Source organism: Mytilus trossulus, chromosome 12, assembly GCF_036588685.1.
Source record: "Mytilus trossulus isolate FHL-02 chromosome 12, PNRI_Mtr1.1.1.hap1, whole genome shotgun sequence".
NCBI lineage: Eukaryota > Metazoa > Mollusca > Bivalvia > Mytilida > Mytilidae > Mytilus > Mytilus trossulus.
Genome location: NC_086384.1, coordinates 32480818 through 32498384, shown reverse-complemented (window position 1 = coordinate 32498384; position 17567 = coordinate 32480818). Strand labels below are relative to the sequence as shown.

The window sequence follows — 17567 nt, the reverse complement described above, 5'->3', positions numbered from 1 at the left end:
TGTTCGGGTTGTTGTCTCTTTGACACATTCCCCATATGCATTCTCAATTTAATTTGACATTGTTAGGATTTTATTCTGTTGAAAATAGTCATATTTAGTGTTCTACATAGATGCTATTTTTCTCTTTTGTAATGAATACCAACTTGTGTTGATAAAATTTGAATTCGCATTACGGGTGATGCATTTATTGTAGGTGGCCAGTCTTGCTCCTTTTTTTAGTTCATGGGATTCCCTCGGTTTCATTGATTTGTTCTTTTTTAATAGATGTCCTAGATTTTAACATCGGTCACATGCATTTTTGATCAGATCCACTGACAATGAAAGCCTTTCGGGTCGTGGCGTCATTATCAGTACGACGAGTAAACCATCACAACCAACATTAAATGTCAAAACAAGAAACATGTTCAGAGGGAATATGAAAAACTGTTAATAATGTCAGATAAATATACAGGAATACATCAAGGGACAATAAAAACCAGAGGCTCCGCTCTTAAGAGCCAGTGTCGCTCACCTGTATTTACTGATGCTTTGGAAATCATGTAAAATAAGGTTAACACATCATTAATAGTATTAGATATTAGATATTATTAGATACTATAATGATTTATAAGATAAAATAAAAAAATGCAAAATTTCCGTAAAATTACTATATCGGGGGGAGCAACCAAACAACAGTTGTGGGATTCGTCTGAAAATTTCGGGGCAGATAAATCCAAATCTGATGAACATTTTTGCTACCTGTCAGATTTGCTCTAAATGCTTTATTTTCAGAGATATAAACCAAAAACTGCATTTTACCCCTATGTTCTATTTTTAGCCGTGTCGGCCATGTTGGTTTGAAGGGTTTAGTTAAATTTGTGTCAATTGGTTCAGAGAAGAAGATTTTTGTAAAAGATTACAAGAATTAACGAAAAATTGTTAAAAATTGACTATCAAGGGCAATAACTCCTTCAGGGGTCGACTGACAAGTTTGGTCATGTTTGACCTATTTGTAGATCTTACTTAGCTGAACATTATTGCTGTTTACAGTTATCTATATCTATAATAATATTCATGATAATAACCAAAAACTGCAAAATTTCCTTAAATTTACTAGTTCAAGGGCAGCAACCCAACAACGGCATGTTGAATTCGTCTGAAAATTACAAGGCGGATTTTATCTTCATCATGGAAAACTCTGATTCCCATAACTGGATTTGAATTTTGATGCTTTAAGTTTTTATAAGCTTTACAACTTTAATTTTCTATAAATTTGGATTTTGAAATATTTTGCCTTAGATCATTGCTGAAGGAATAACTGATGTCGAAATGTGCACCGGATGTAATAAGACGGTATTGTAATAATTGAAATTTTGTTGTGAGACTTTAATTATTTTGGCCTCAAGCATCATTAAATACACATTTATTGACAAAATGCGAAGTAAAATTGGTACCGTTTAATGCAATTATACGATGTTTTTGACTTTATCCTTTACAAAAATGACTAGAATAAATACAAAAGCACTGTTTAGGTACAGTTAGAATATCTAGAATAAATCAAGTCGACAGAAATTAAGCGATGTTCAAATCCCCATCAAAAGAATATTTATATCATTATTATCTTTATATACTAGTCGTACTGCTATACTTGACTTCAATAGTGTTTTAAATTGATTTGAGTATTTGAAGTTTTACATATATATATATATATAGTGATTTTATTATAATTATCATTATTACCACTGTTTTATTCTCTCAGTATTTTTCGTTGTTCATTTGCACTTTGTGTATTCTTATTTCCGTAGTGTCGTCAAGAATTCCTTTGTTTTTATATAAACTTATCATGAAAAGAATGTATATGATGATATATTATGAACAACCAACATTTAGAAGATGAATGGATGGAAAAAAAGCTGTGCAAGCGGAGCACCAATAAGATCATAGAGTAAACAGATGAAACTTAAATGTCTTCTGATTTGCCACTGAATTTACATTTACACACAAACAATTTTGTGCAATTTACACTTTTGTAGTATAAATAAGCAGTAGAAAATCAAGAATATTATAACGCTGATATCATTGTTGTGGTGTTTGGTTGAAGGTGAAACATCACGCTTCGTTTCCAAAAATATTGAAACGTAAAAGGATTGGAACTGACTGGAACTGACTATATCTCATCATAGATATATTGTATAGTGAACTTTACCACAATCTCTGTGTGCGACATCGGAACCTTTTGCTAGAAAAATGTCTATTGTTTTACCATTCGATTACATTGTTAATAGATTGGCTGTGGATGAGTTCGATGTACCAGTTGCACCTGTGAATATAATAAACATTGCATTCTGTAGAAAGCAGTCCAAAACATGTGTTTCAGTGTCTCGTGAAATGTCTTCTCCAATTATTTTTAAACAGATTGCAAGACAAGATATGTGTTATTGAACTCAACAGAAACTGTATGTGCAAAAGAAAAACCAAGCACAAAAGGCTGTGATAAACTCTATACGTACATTTATTTAATGCAAGCCTAAACATTCTATTTACTTTATATATTTAAGTTTGATACAATTAAAAGTTTGTTTTTTCACACATCTATTTATTTTATATTTGCTGCAAAGTGTAAGAAATTAAATGAATGACCTTTAATTGTTCATGGGATTCCCTATGCTTCATTGATTTGTCTGTTTGTAATGACAACATCGGTAAACTACTGCCGCTTTAATTTGTGTAATACCTAAAAAAAAATTTAGTTGAGTTCAATGAACAATGAATTTTACAGTTCTCAGCCAAAAAATGTTTGAGGAGAAGTCGTATGTATTTTTATTAATACATGACCAGATGTACTGACACTGAAAGTCTTAAGCGGCGTAGCTTCATTTTCAGTCCGACAAGAAAAATATCACAACCAAAAATAAGCGTCAAAACAAGAAACATGAACAAAAATCAAGGGACAATAAAATTAAAAAAAATAAATGTCAAAAGAAGACATACAACATCATCGAAAAAAAGAAAGAAATGCAAACAAAGTCCAAAAATTGAACTGAATTTGGAGAATAAAAAACTCCGCGAACATGTGGGTCGAACACAGATTCTCTGGAAATGTGACAAATCATATGTATAAAATGGAAAAACTGTAGCCAACCTTTTGATTAGAAGAGTTGGTGTTCCTGAAAAATTATTAAGATTTGTGGTATATACAATCCCTGTTATTTATTTATTATATGTTTGTGTGTATAGATCTAAATGCCCAAAAGTTTACATACATTGAAAATAACAATGTTATCATATTGCCGTAGCTGTATTTGTAAAAACTTTTAGGAAATTTTGGTCTTCAATGCTCTTCGACTTCGAACTTTTGAACTTTTTTTAATCGAGCGTCACTGATGAGTCTATTGAAGACGAAACGCACGTCTGACACAAATACAAAATTTCAATCCTGGTATCTATGATGAGTATATATATAGATCTGCCATAAACATAGCTTGTCAAATAAAAAATAACCATAATGAAATAATAAACGAAAACCACTTATGATGTTCGTGACTTGGAACATGCTCATAAGCATGTCTCATGCTATGCTTATTCTGATACATTAAACCACCAGGACCGACCTACCTCAATACACATAAGATCACTCCTTGTTTAAAGTAGGGAACGTGTTTTCAGTCTTTCGTTTCCTTTTGTGTTTTTTTAACTGTTGTTTGTCATTCAATTTTTTTTTCTTATTTTGCCATTGCATGATCAGTTATTATCAGTTTTAGTGAGTTTTAATGTCGCTTTTGGTATCTTTTGCCTCTCTTTTACTGTCGAAATGTGCATCTGGTGCACACCAATCGGTACCATTGATTTCATTATCATTATCGGTCAGTTGTTTTAAACTGCAGTAAGTTTACCTTAGCCGTATTTGGCACACCTGTTTGGAATTTATGATCCTCAATGCTCTTTAACTTTATACTTGTTTGGCTTTCTAACCATTATGATCTGAGCGTCACTGATAAGTCCTGACGCGCGTCTGGCGTATCAAATTATAAGCCTGATACATAATATAACTGTTTACACTATTCCATAGGGAAGCCAAATTCTGGACTGTAAGTACCGGACGGGGTTTTACTTCGGCGCTTGCATGAAAACAGATAATTTTTTTTATCACAATTTGCTATTCAAATATATTGTTAAACCTTTTAAATTAAGGAATGTCTCATGGAAAACTCTGATTTATATCTGGATTTGACTTTTGGTGCTTTATGTTTTTGTTCGCTTCACAACAGTAACTTTCTATTATTGTTTGATATTAAAAAATGTTGCCCTACTTCATTGCTGAAAAGACAGGTATTCTCGAAATGTGCCCATGATGCAGTAATATTGATTTCATTATTAATTGAATTTTGTTGTGGACCTTTCAATATTTTGGCCTCGAGCGTCATTAAAGAAACATCAATTGACGAAATGCGAAGTACAGTTGGTACCCTTGAATGCAATTATACGATTTTTTCTTTTTTATCCTTATAGGAAAATTGGCTAGCATAAATACAGATGCATTGTTTAGGTACAGTAAGAATATCTTGAATAAATCAAGTCGACAGAAATTTACCGATGTTCCAATAATACATACAATCAAACGAATATTCATAGTACTATTATATTTAACTAGACGTCTTGCCATTCTTGACTTTAATAGTGTTTTAAATTGACTTAAGTATCTGAAGTATTACATAGTAATTTTTTCATCAATTTCATTATTATTACCGTTTTTTTCTCAGTAATTTTCGTTATTCATTTGCACTGTGAGTATTCAGATTTTCGTAATCTCGTCAAGAACTCCTTTGTTTTTATATAAACTTGACATGAAAAGAAATTATATGATATACAACCAATATTTAAAAAATAAATGGATGACAAAACAGCTGTTCTAGCGGAGCACCAATCAGATTCTAGAGTAAACAGATGAAACCTAAATGAATTCCGATTTGCTACTGAATTTTCCTATACACACAAACAATGTTGTGCAATTAACACCTTAATAGTTTAAAAGAGCAGGAGAAAATCAGGAATATCATAACGCTGATATCATTGTTGTGGTATTTGGTTTAAGGTGAAATCACCCTTTTTTTCCCTGAAGTATTGAAACGTAAAAGGATTGGAACTGACTATATCTTATCAGATATATATTGTATTGTGAATGTGAATACAATATCTGTGTGTGAATTTGGAACCTTTTGATAGAAATATGTCTATTGTTTTACCATTTGATCACATTGTTACTAGAATGGCTATGGATGAGATCCTTATACCAGCTAAACCTGTTGATATGACAAACCTTGCATTATGTGGAAGGCAGTCCAGAACATGTGGTTTATTGTTTCATGAACGATCTTCTACAAATTTTGTTATGCAGATTGCAAGACAGGATATGTGTTATTGAACTCAACAGATAAAATTGAGAATGGAAATTGGGACTGTCTCAAAGAGATAACAATCCAACCAAAGAGCGGAAAGAAGACAAAAGCCACCTATGGTGAAACTGTATGTGGAAAAGAAAAACTAAACGCAAAATGCTGTGACGTGCAGCTCCATGCGTACTTTCATTTATTGCAGCACTAACTTTTTATTTACATTATACATGTTATATATATCGTTTAAGTTTGATACAATAAAAATTTAAAACCGATTTTCGTCTTAACATGTCATAATATATACAAAAATATATATATGAATATATTTACAACATTCATCGACAAGAAAAAAAACGATGTCAAAGCATGACATAGAATATGAGATTTGCAATATTCTTTAATCCTGTAGAAAATAGTCAATCTGAGGTTCTATATAGAATTTATAGAATATTAACACCGATTTCCGAAACACTTTGGGTGAACTGAGGTGCTCTGAAATTGTGTTCCCTAACAACATTGATAGGTCAGTCTCAAATGTGCATCATTATATAAAGAGACACAACTCTCATGGTTTTACCACAAAACACATACGTCCATACATAAAGTCATACCAAAATTGCACCGAGTACCCAAATTGCACATATTTAGCAAAAACAGCAGCGGAAATCTTACAAGATTTCCTAGAGACTATGATTTTATACTATGCACGCCTTTCAACATAGGTAAAAATATTTAGATATGCACAAAACGTTCACAGTATTTATCAACGGATGAAGTGTTTACTGAAAAAAAACAAAATGTAGGGAAACGTCTCTATGCGACGTCATCAAAACGTCATCTCTTTAAAATTAGCAAATACAATATGTTACAAGTATCCATTTCTTAAAAAATGAAGAGTAAGCATGGACTAATATCCAATAGTTCAAAATATTTGAAGAAATTAAACAAAAGCTATGTTATTCAACTTTTGACGATGCGAATTTAAGCATGGATGCAATTTGGGTACTCCTCATTACAGACTGATTGATGGTTTGGAGGTAAGTTCAGATCAATTTTTCTATGATTCCATATGGATTCTAAATTAAATTGTTAAAACCATATTATTATAGTAAATAATGATATATCTAAAAAATAAACATACATGTATACTTGAAACTTTTGTCTGAAACATAAATACACGTACATGTAGGTTAAAAACATGTCAAAATAGGTGCAATTTGGGTACCCTCACGTTATACATAACAACGTCGTATTACGCTCATATGTCATTTTATTTTTTAGAAACCTCTAGGAACAATTTGTACAAAACTAATGAGTAAACAAAATAAAACTGTACAATATTAGTTTTTGTTTGTTATCTTAAAATGGATTTGTGTCTTCTTAATTGATATATGAACATCAGAGTTATCAAGAAGCAGTTTAACACGCAACATTTTGTAAAACAGGTGAAAAATCGGTTCCTTTGTTACATATATTTTGTTTTGATTTGATCTGATTTGAATTTTGGTGTTTAACGCCACTTTCAAACGCGCAATTTTACACCAGTAATGAAAACCTTCTGTCATTTATGGGTAGACTTTACATAGATAAATTCAGCCGTATAAGAAAAGCAAAATGAGAATGTTAAATTTGATGTATGCCTTTTTGTGCTACTTTGTTACATTTGTTGTTTATGTAGTGATATTAAGATGATAACACATTATTGACTGTTGTATCCCTATTTTTGACATTTTTACTCTTTGAGTATGTTTGTTTTGTTCATGCATCGTTGACAATGTAATGGAATTTGATGCGACTGTCATACAAGTGAGAGGTTTAGCTAGCTATAAAACCAGGTTCAATCCACCATTTTCTACATTAGAAAATGCCTGTACCAAGTCAGGAATATGACAGTTGTTATCCATTCGTTTGATGTGTTTGGACTTTTGATTTTGCCTTTTGATTTTTGATTTTCCTTTTTGAATTTTCCTCGGAGTTCAGTATTTTTGTGTTTTTACTTTTTTTTAAGCACCGCATTCAGGCTATTTCGTGGTGGCCAGTTATTATTAGTGGAGGAAGCCGAAGTGCCCGAGAAAACCACCGACCTTCGATAGGAAAACAGACAATCCTAGTCAAATTAGATTGGAGTCGAGTGCACCCGCACGAGCGGGGTTCGAGCTCACAACCTCAGTGTTGACTGGCTAGTGATCACAGTAGTAACTACTTAGACTACTCTGCCCCTCATTTTGTTTTGAAGCAACAAGCCAACAAAATTGAACATCGAGAGTTGATCTCAAGTTGATACGATACTTACTAGCATATTTTTCTATAAGAATTTCCTTTTTTTGCAATTATACGATTTTTTCGTCTTTATCCTTATAGGAAAATTGACTAGCATAAATGGTCCGAGACCACAATTGTCGTCCCTTGATTTTCGTTGTTCACGAATATAGCCCCTAGTGTTGACAGTGGGTTACTTGCCAATGGTTTTTATACTCCTTCCAAATTTATTTCTCCATGTTTTGTACCTCAAATTGCAAGTAGGGGGTGAAATTACACTGTAAAAAAATTTGGGTCCAGAATTTTAAAGAAAAGTAGTGACTTGGTCCAGCTGAAAAAGGTTGAAAATTAGCACTTTGAAAGCTGTCAAAAGATTTCAAGACGCCCTAAGCCTAAAATTGTCCATATTTTGAGTTAGAGCAGATAAAGTTTTCTATAGTTTTGATATAATTTGTCCCAAAAGTAGTACAACGCACTGTAAAAATTTCATTGAGAAAGTGCAGGTGGGATTTTTTTAATTTTCATTTATTTTCTAAAAGAAATGCACTACGAAATAATTGTGGTCTCGGACCTAAGATACAGATGCATTGTTTAGGTACAGTAAGAATATCTTGAATAAATCAAGTCGACAGAAATTTACCGATGTTCCAATAATACACACAATTAAAAGAATATTCATAGTACTATTATATTTAACTAGACGTCTTGCCATTCTTGGCTTTAATAGTGTTTTAAATTGACTTTAAAGTATTACATAGTAATTTGTTCATCAATTTCATTATTATTACTGTTTTTTTTCAGTAATTTTCGTTGATCATTTGCACTGTGAGTATTCTGATTTTCGTAATCGCGTCAAGAACTCCTTTGCTTTTATATAAACTTGACATGAAAAGAAATTATATGATATACAACCAATATTTAAAAAATAAATGGATGACAAAACAGCTGTTCTAGCGGAGCACCAATCAGATTCTAGAGTAAACAGATGAAACCAAATATTTCCCATGAAAAAGGGGGGGGGGGGGCGGCCCCCCTCCTTGGATCCGCCTATGAAAATAGTAAAAAAATTGGAACGTGTTTTTTTTTTATCTTTTGAACGATTTTTACGCTCTTTTACTGAGATCTCTTAGAGAGCTACCATTTTGATTTTTGGGATGAAGTTTTAAAAAATAGGCAGGGCAGAGTTTTAAGTAAATAAATTGGCCAGACGAGCAACTTGGCAAAACAAAAGGCAGAATGATTTTTTTTGGTAAAACAAATCAGGATACAATGATAAAAAAAAAGGTTGGACCGAATGGAGTTCAAAATAAAAAGGCAGGACAGAGATTCCAAATTAAAAAAAATGCAGGGCAACATTTTTCATCATAGATACCACATAAAAATTAAATGGTAGCTCCCTTAGAAGTAGAAAAACATCGAAAAAATCAGAAGGGCGGTATGTTAATGTCAACTAAAGGAAACCACATGAAAATATTGGGCTCGGTCCTATGCTGGAAAACAATAAAAGTCTCACTCCGAAAATCGCCGTCTTCTTCACACAACCCAATCCAATGAAAATCGACGGTCACCAGAAGTACACCTGCCATTGAAGTATTAATCCTCAGCTTACGCGTCGGAGGTCACATTGTTTATTCATTTGAAAAAGTATAGAGGGTGGTAGGAGGGGTCTTGATCCCAAAATCCCGAACTTAAAAACCTGAAGTCCCGAGGTTTCGGGTTTATATAAATCTAATTCCCGACATCCCGAAATTCGAAAAAAAAATTCCCGGATCCCGAAAGGGTCAATCCCGAAATCCCGAGCTTAAAAACACCGATTCCAGAGTCCCGATAAAGGTCTTATCCCCCCTCAGTAAAGGGTGTATAATAGCCGTTATGTAAGCAAAAATGTTTCAGTTATTTGTAAAAATTCTTCATTTTTCATTTAAAATGCCGTGGCGCAATCGAATTTGTAATAAAAAATTGAAGAATGTACGTTGAGGTCATCTCAAATAATATTGTTTATGTTTGTATTCAAAACATATATAAAATCTGTAGTAGTATAGTATAGTTTAAAAGACATGGTTATACAATCTGTTCATTGAACAAACAAATATATCATTGTCATTACATGTAATTATTTGTTATTGATATGCTCTGACAAAGTCACATTGTTATTTTATCAATTACAAAATGTTCTTTGTTTTAATTTGTACATTAATTTATTCTTTACAGTCCAATACACAAAAAGGTAAGAAGCACCTGCTTTCCCTTTGTAGCGATACGGTGGATGGGTTGATGCGGTAACGTCATAATGATAAATATGACGTCATATTGCACAACGTACGAATTCAAAATATACTGGTAAATGTGACAGCTTTTGACAATGTAATATTTTGGGAATAGTTGAAAAAAACTATGTTATTCATAGAACAATACTTTGATGGTCAGTTTTTTTCTAGTATCATTAATACATACATGCAGTATGTTATTTATAAATACACTGTTTGTTTGGACAAAGGAACAGCCAGTTCAAGTAGTAGTTGCATTTTTGTTGAGCTTTTTATTCTGATATTTCTCTTCTTCCCTTATTATAAATAAGAAGATGTGGCATTAGTACCAATAAGACAACGTTTTCATTTGTTTTGTGAAGAGTTAAGGAAAAGTATTAACATTATTTTTAAAACTTGAATCACTTATTTCGTTTACCGATTTATCTTACCTACTGCTGGTTTCGAATTTACATCAAAGATTGGTCTTGTCTTCTGTTTTTTTGCATCATAATGGACCTTTCCGGAGTAAAGTTTATTTATCACACTACAAGAACATTCCACATACAGAATGCACCCTAGACCACACTTTGTTTCTTCGGTAACGTTTGTAAACTGAAGTGGCAATTCACAGTCTACACAACCTGCTTTTAGCTGTTTGTCCATTTCATATGGTTCAAAAACGCGCCTCTCTCCCGGTATCCAGATACACGAGTCAAACTGTCCTGGTTCATTGATTTCAGCTTCAAACAAATTGTCCGTTTCGTATAGAATTTTCATTTTTACACTTAAATCAAAACGTCGTTGGCATTCTCCTGCTTTCGTGAAACATCCATTCGAGCGGGCCGCCATTTTTGAAATCGGCGGACTCGAAAACGGCGACGTCATAATACGGTTACGACACTATAGCGGCGCTGAGAGCGATGCGTATAAACAATAGTGTGATTTCCCTTTAAAAGGGAATTCACACTATTGTTTATACGCATCGCTCTCGGCGCCACTATAGTGCCGTAACTGTATTATGACGTCGTCGTTTTGGGGTCCGTCGTAAAGGTTGCTAATTTATAAAATAGCGAGATGCTCACAGGGACGTTCCACTAAAGCAGGAGAAATGATAATGAACATATCATACTTTTTACAACTGTTATAATTAAATTAAAAAAACGTGTCCATAAAAGAGGGTCTGATGATTGTATTTAGGTTTACGGCATACAGAATAATGGGCAAATACTGCAAAATAAAAGTAAAAAAAAAAAAGGATTAGAGAATGATGAGATGCTAAAATATAAAGAATAAAAAATATTGGTAACACAAAATAAATATTAATAAATGAATGCCTCTCTATCCAGACCCTTATGATAAAAAACATATCAATTCAAAAAACATATAACCATCATGCATACTCAACACTAAGAACGTTGGAAATTCATAGCATATTCACATATTCAATATAATTTAGTACCCTCTCGGACCATTTTCTCGAAAACAAAGTCGGTGACATATACTTTTCTTTGGCAGCGTATCGTCGCGATGCGGTATGTATGGTTCAGGGTACATTTTCGGGGGAATACTAATAGACCAAGTAACAGCATTTTAGTGTTCAGCTTCCGGAATCTGTAGTTGTCTTTCCAACAGAGGTTTGTAAATAAGAACAATGAGTTTCGACTTTCAGTTTTCTCATATCACATGCATGAAACATCATAAATATAGTCTTCTATACTACATGTATAAATAATACATAAAACATCTCATTTCATATTTGTATTTATCCGGCTCAGCCTGTCGGGTTAATACAAAGCAGGGTCAAAATTAATGTGTTCTAGTTCTGAATATGAATTAAACTTGCCACTGGACGTAAATTATGTGTGCAGTGCTATTTGAAATCGTTATTTATTTCACATGTGACGACTGAAATTATCCAAGTGTCGTCCATCTTTCCCAAATGTTCCTTTGACATCTAACGACTCTCACTTGGGGGGGGGGGGGGGGGAATGGGCATGAAAACGAGTGATTCGTAGAGTAATCATATTTATTGAAATATTAAACGTTAATAAAATAATGCTAGTTAAAAATCATCCAAAATTTTACATCGGTTGCTGGCTGTCGAACTCAAAGAAAATATAGCACCGTATTATAATGTACATGTTTCTCAATCTTACCTTAATGCTTTGTTCAGACTAGCATCATTTGGGCACAAAAAAAAATTGTAGTTTGTAGTATTTCTTAAAAGTGTCGTTAGCGAGATGTAGGACCAGCAAGTTAAAAATAAGGCCGCTAGACGTCAAATAATCTGGGAATTATCGAACACTATGCCTATAATAAAAGAAGATGTGGTATGATTGTCAATGGGAAAACTCTTCACAATAGACCAAAATAACACAGCAATTAACAACTATAGGTCACCGTACGACCTTCAACAATGAGCAAAGCCCATAACGCATAGTCAGTAATGAAAGGCCCCGAAATGACAATGTAAAACAATTCAAACGAAAACTTGAAAATCTACCATTTTTTTAATGAATAAAACACCATATCTCGGAAACGAAAAATCGAAAATCTATAAAATTGTAAAGGGAGCATACATCAATAGATATGAACAATTCACCAAAGTTTCATGAGGACTGCTGAAAGCATTATTGAGTTATTGTCCGAAAACTGATAAATCCCCTTTCTTAATGAATAAAACCCTATAACTCAGAAACATAAAATCTAAAATTCATAAAAAAAACGAAAGGGAGCTCATGTCAATAGATATAAACAATTCAAGTTTTATGCCAATTGGTTAAAGTGTCCGACATGTTGACGACGGACGGACGGACAGACGGATAACGATATACCATAATACGTCACGTAAACGGGCGCATAAAAATTTAACACGTACTATACAATTGGCTTTGAAAGTCTCCATTAAGAGAAATATTTAACACACACACACATGTATTTATGTAGAGTTACGTGTCTAACAGAGTACTGCTAAATAGAAACCAACACATTAATGTTCAGTCCGGTGAAAGAATATTCCACTCATATAGACAAATGTTTTGTACTGATGTTCGTGTAACCTTAGCCACTGTCGACAGTGATACAGTGAGATTGTCGGATTCTGACCATGAATGAAAAGGACAACCAGTTTTTTATACGAAGGTAGCTGATTGATTCTTTGGTTCTTTTTAAAAAAAAATTGGCCAATGTTATATCAGAGAGTGCTTAAATTAGCACACAGATTCAAACAGTTATTTTTAAATTAACTATTATAGTTAATTTAAAAATAACTGATTGATTCTTTGGTTCTTTTAAAAAAAAAAAATTGGCCAATGTGATATCACAGAGAGTGCTTAAATTGGCACACAGATTCAATTAGTTATTTTCGAGACCAAATAGTGGACTTTATCTGTTGACACTGGTTGGGAAACACTAACCCAATCTGAACATCTAATTTTACTCCGAATGCAGTTAGATTTGTTGAATCCTTTAAGTGTAATGTCGTTTGGTGTTACTTTCCTTGTTACTACTACCAATAGGTCAATACCTCTTCTAGAGGATTTTTAGTCTCCAAGGATATCACCAGGCTACATGTACATGCATACAATCTCTCTTATTTTTACGAAAAAATATCTTCAATTTCAGAAGGATGGTTTAACTCCTGTCTATCACACATTGGCTGAGTATTGTTATTTTTTTTTTTTACCTTGTATCATAAACTGAATGAAATAATTTTAATTTTCTAAGGAAATTATTTATAGTAAATGTTAAAAATATTGCTACAATTTTAAAGGGTTAGGGTTATGGTTAGGGTTAGGGTTAGGGTTAGGGTTAGGGTAAGGGTTAGGGTAAGGTTAGGGTTAGGGTTAGGGTTAGGGTTTAGGGTTAGGGATGGGTTAGGGTAGTGTACTTTGACGAGGGTTAGTGAGGTGCCCTTTCTCTCTTCTGCGCATGTCTGCCCTTTTTTGTGACTGCGCATGCGTCAGAAATTTCAAAAAGCACAGAGTATGAAAAGTGCCTTTGACTTCAATCTTCAAACAGATGTAGAATGGATTTGACTAGAGATATTTTCATAAAGTTAACTTTTCCTCAAAGATGGAAAGGCAATCTTGAGGAAGAAAACTTATTGGTATCACTGAAATGTATGGCCGCACTTTCCAACCTCACTGAAGAAACGTTTGTGCGAGAGTAAAGCCTAACCCCGAGTTAACCCCAACTCCTAAACTACAACAAATAAAGACTTGCGGTTTTCACTATAGGCTTAATTGACCAAAAGTACTGTCCCTAACGGGACTAATTTTTTAACGGCAAGCCGATAGAGGCATAGGATCATAATGAAATATTGAAAATATTGACTATGAAAAGTACCAAAAACCATAACCCGACCCCCCATCCCTCCAAAACTGTGATTTTTTAAAAGTTTGTGAAAAAACTTAATACGAAAATCCAATCGGTTACCCTCCTAGACTTACCCTTTCCGAGATGGAGTAAGGCATCCAAAACAACAATTTCAACATATTTGGGGTTTGGGTTAGGTTTAGTGTTTGGGTTAGAGTCAGGGTTAAGGTTAGGATAAAGGTTAGGGTTAGGGTTAGGGTAAGGGTCAAGATTGGGACAGGGTAGTGTACTTTGACGAGGGTTAGTGAGGTGCCTTTTCTCTCTTCTGCGCATGTCTGCCCTGTTTTGTGACTGCGCAGTGGTCAGAAATTTCAAAAACTATTTCTAAGTACAGAGTATGAAAAGTGCCTTTGACTTCAATCTTCAAACTGATGTAGAATGGATTTGAATAGAGATATTTTCATAAAGTTAACTGTTCCTAAAAGATGGAAAGGCAATCTTGAGGATAAAAACTTATTGGTATCACTGAAATGTATGGCTGCACTTTCCGACCTCACTGAAGAAACGTTTGTGCGCGAGTAAAGCCTAACCCCGAGTTAACCCCAACTCCTAAACTACAACAGATAAAGACTTTACACTACAGGCTTAATTGCCCAAAAGTACTGCCCCAGTTGGGGTCAATTTTTTAACAGAAAGCCGATCGAAGCATAGGGTCATGTTGAAATATTGAAAAGATTGACTATGAAAAGTACCAAAAACCATAACCCGACCCCCCATCCCTCCAAAACTGTGATTTTTGAAAAGTTTGTGAACAAACTTAATACGAACAAACTCTAGATTTAATATTTGACTGAAATTTTTTTTTTTTTTATTCCGTTCGATAAATCTATTTCTGTCATATAAGAAATGTCACCGTTACGAAACTGATCTTTGATATTGTACTTCCATAAAGAAATGGAGGTCGTTTAATTAACAATTTATATACGCCCTTGCTACATGACAAGTCTAGGGTTTATTTAGGTAATTATGCGCATGTGTATAAAATTGAGAAAGGAAATGGGGAATGTATCAAAGAGACAACAACCCGACCATAGAAAAAACAACAGCAGAAGGTCACCAACAGGTCTTCAATGTAACGAGAAATTCCCGCAAGTTTTCTTGACTTGAAGGAGTATCAGATTGAATGGTTGCTCTGGATTCCCTACTGCATTGATTAATTTGAAACTCACGAGATCCTTTCTACGTCTGTCTGCTATTGAGGGTTATTGTTGTTGCATGATTTTAAATCATATGCATTATTGAAATTAAAATAAATGTAGTCCACAATGTGAAGGTGTAACTAGAACACCCCTTCAGCCAAAATGGAGTCTTCCATAGTAGTGCTTTGAGTTGTCTCCCGCCAAACCACGATACGTTGAGAAAAATTAACTCGTTCTGTCGAGACCTCATATTATATTAAAACCGATCGCAATTTAAATAGAGGAATGTGCACGGAAAGGAGTCTTGCCCACTGACCCAAAAGAAATTAAATATTTAAAGAGTTAGGAATGGGGTTCCACCTATAATTCACGTGGGAAAATAGTTGATAAGGTACGAAGTGAAATACCTTCTCTTCTCTCACTCTCAGTGACTGCTGTGGAAAGTAAACTTGGAACTGATAGTACAAAAATAAAACACAATAAGTTCATTGTTCATACACTTGTATCGAGGATTGGCTATTTTTAAAGTTGAATAACTATTCAGATTACGTAAATTACATTTTACGAGCATTTTACACGTGCAGTTGAATTATTTTTGAAAATAATACTAATGCATGTATCAATGAAAACAATGGCAATCATATCCGTCAGAACAATCTGCTCTTTGATTATAAAGAGGGTCAGATAAAAAATGAACAACTCAACTATTACTAAAAACTGTAAGTGAAGCAGTCCAGTTTTGTTGTTTTTTAGGAATCATTATTGTCACAACCTCCACCACTGCCTCTTCCTCATCAGTAGAGAAAGCAGCTGAACCAGAGGAAATACAGGTACCAATTTGTATCAGTCTTTCTTGCTCATGCATAATCTTGCTCAGCTTCTCTGTAAAACCTGATGATGTGGCATCATGATTTCAGATTTGCTATACCCTGCCGTAGCTTGATGACTCAGAACCGGTCAGATCATATTTTTTTTGGCCTGACATTGGTTAGATTGAGGTGAAGTTTGAATTTGGTTGAGGTCACTTTTGTCTTTCTCTAGTCATGTCCTTGTATAAATTGGAAAAATATGCGGAATTTGCCATATATTTACAATCTGTGTCCTATGGAGACATTCTTCTCTTATTAAGTATTGTAACAATAAAACCTTAGGAACTCACCTCCTCAGAGTCCATTTTGAAGACATATTTCACATTTGGTACTGTTGTTTGCCAACATATGTAGATAACCATATTATATATCATTTTGTTACAGAAGCTATGGAACTTAGACCCAATTACAACCAACCTAACAGTTTATGTTAAACAAAGACGCCTGTTTTGTCATCAAATAACTGTGTTTTATTTTGGAAGTTTCTTGCAAAATGAATTTGATATCTTCTTTTCAATGAAAAATTTTAATATTTATAGTGGTATATTTAGTATCAGCCATAGTAATAATTTGAACAAACAAATATTTGTACAGCTTTTTGCATTTGACTTATTTTTGTATAGGTAACATCACACAAAGCTGTAACAAAAGAAGAGTTGGCAGCAGCTGTAGATGCATGGAATTCTGGGAAGAGTAAATGTCCAAAACCACTGGATCGTAAACATCCAATGTAAGTACATATGAAGCCTTTTAGGTTTACAAAATATATATTGACTGTTGGAAAAGTAATAGTAAAAATATTTCATTTTAATACTAGAATGAAATTCTTCCTACAATCAATATCATTTTTGCACTTTGATGAAAAATACTTGAGCTACAAGCTGAGGATAATTCTTGAAATTGTAATGAGGTATAAACTTTGGTAGTGGCTATATATAAGTGCTGGCAAAATAGCAAAGGTAATGGCCGATTTTGGCCTCAAATTTCCGGTCCATCTGACAAAAGATTTTGGACACTTTTTAAACACTTAAGTGTCTATTTCAGTTGATTCAAGTAGTTTATGTGAAGGATTTTAACTGATTTAGTCATTGAAAACACTCCGATTCAAGCTTAAATATGAAAAATCTATCAAATATGCCAAAAAACGTCACTTTTCAGATGGTTTTTGTCAAAACTGATAGTGTGCGCATCCGTGTTCATCCTCAACCTTTATATATTTATGTATTATCATCAAATTCAACTTACATTTCAATATTAAGAATGAACACGAATGCGGCCACATTCATTTAAGACGGAAACCGT

General features: G+C 33.6%; 1 pseudogene; it reads left to right on the top strand.

The window, feature by feature from the left end:
* The first annotated feature begins 5245 nt into the window (after positions 1–5245).
* Positions 5246–17567, top strand: part of LOC134692372 (methionine--tRNA ligase, cytoplasmic-like) — a 147514-nt pseudogene continuing 135192 nt past the window's right edge.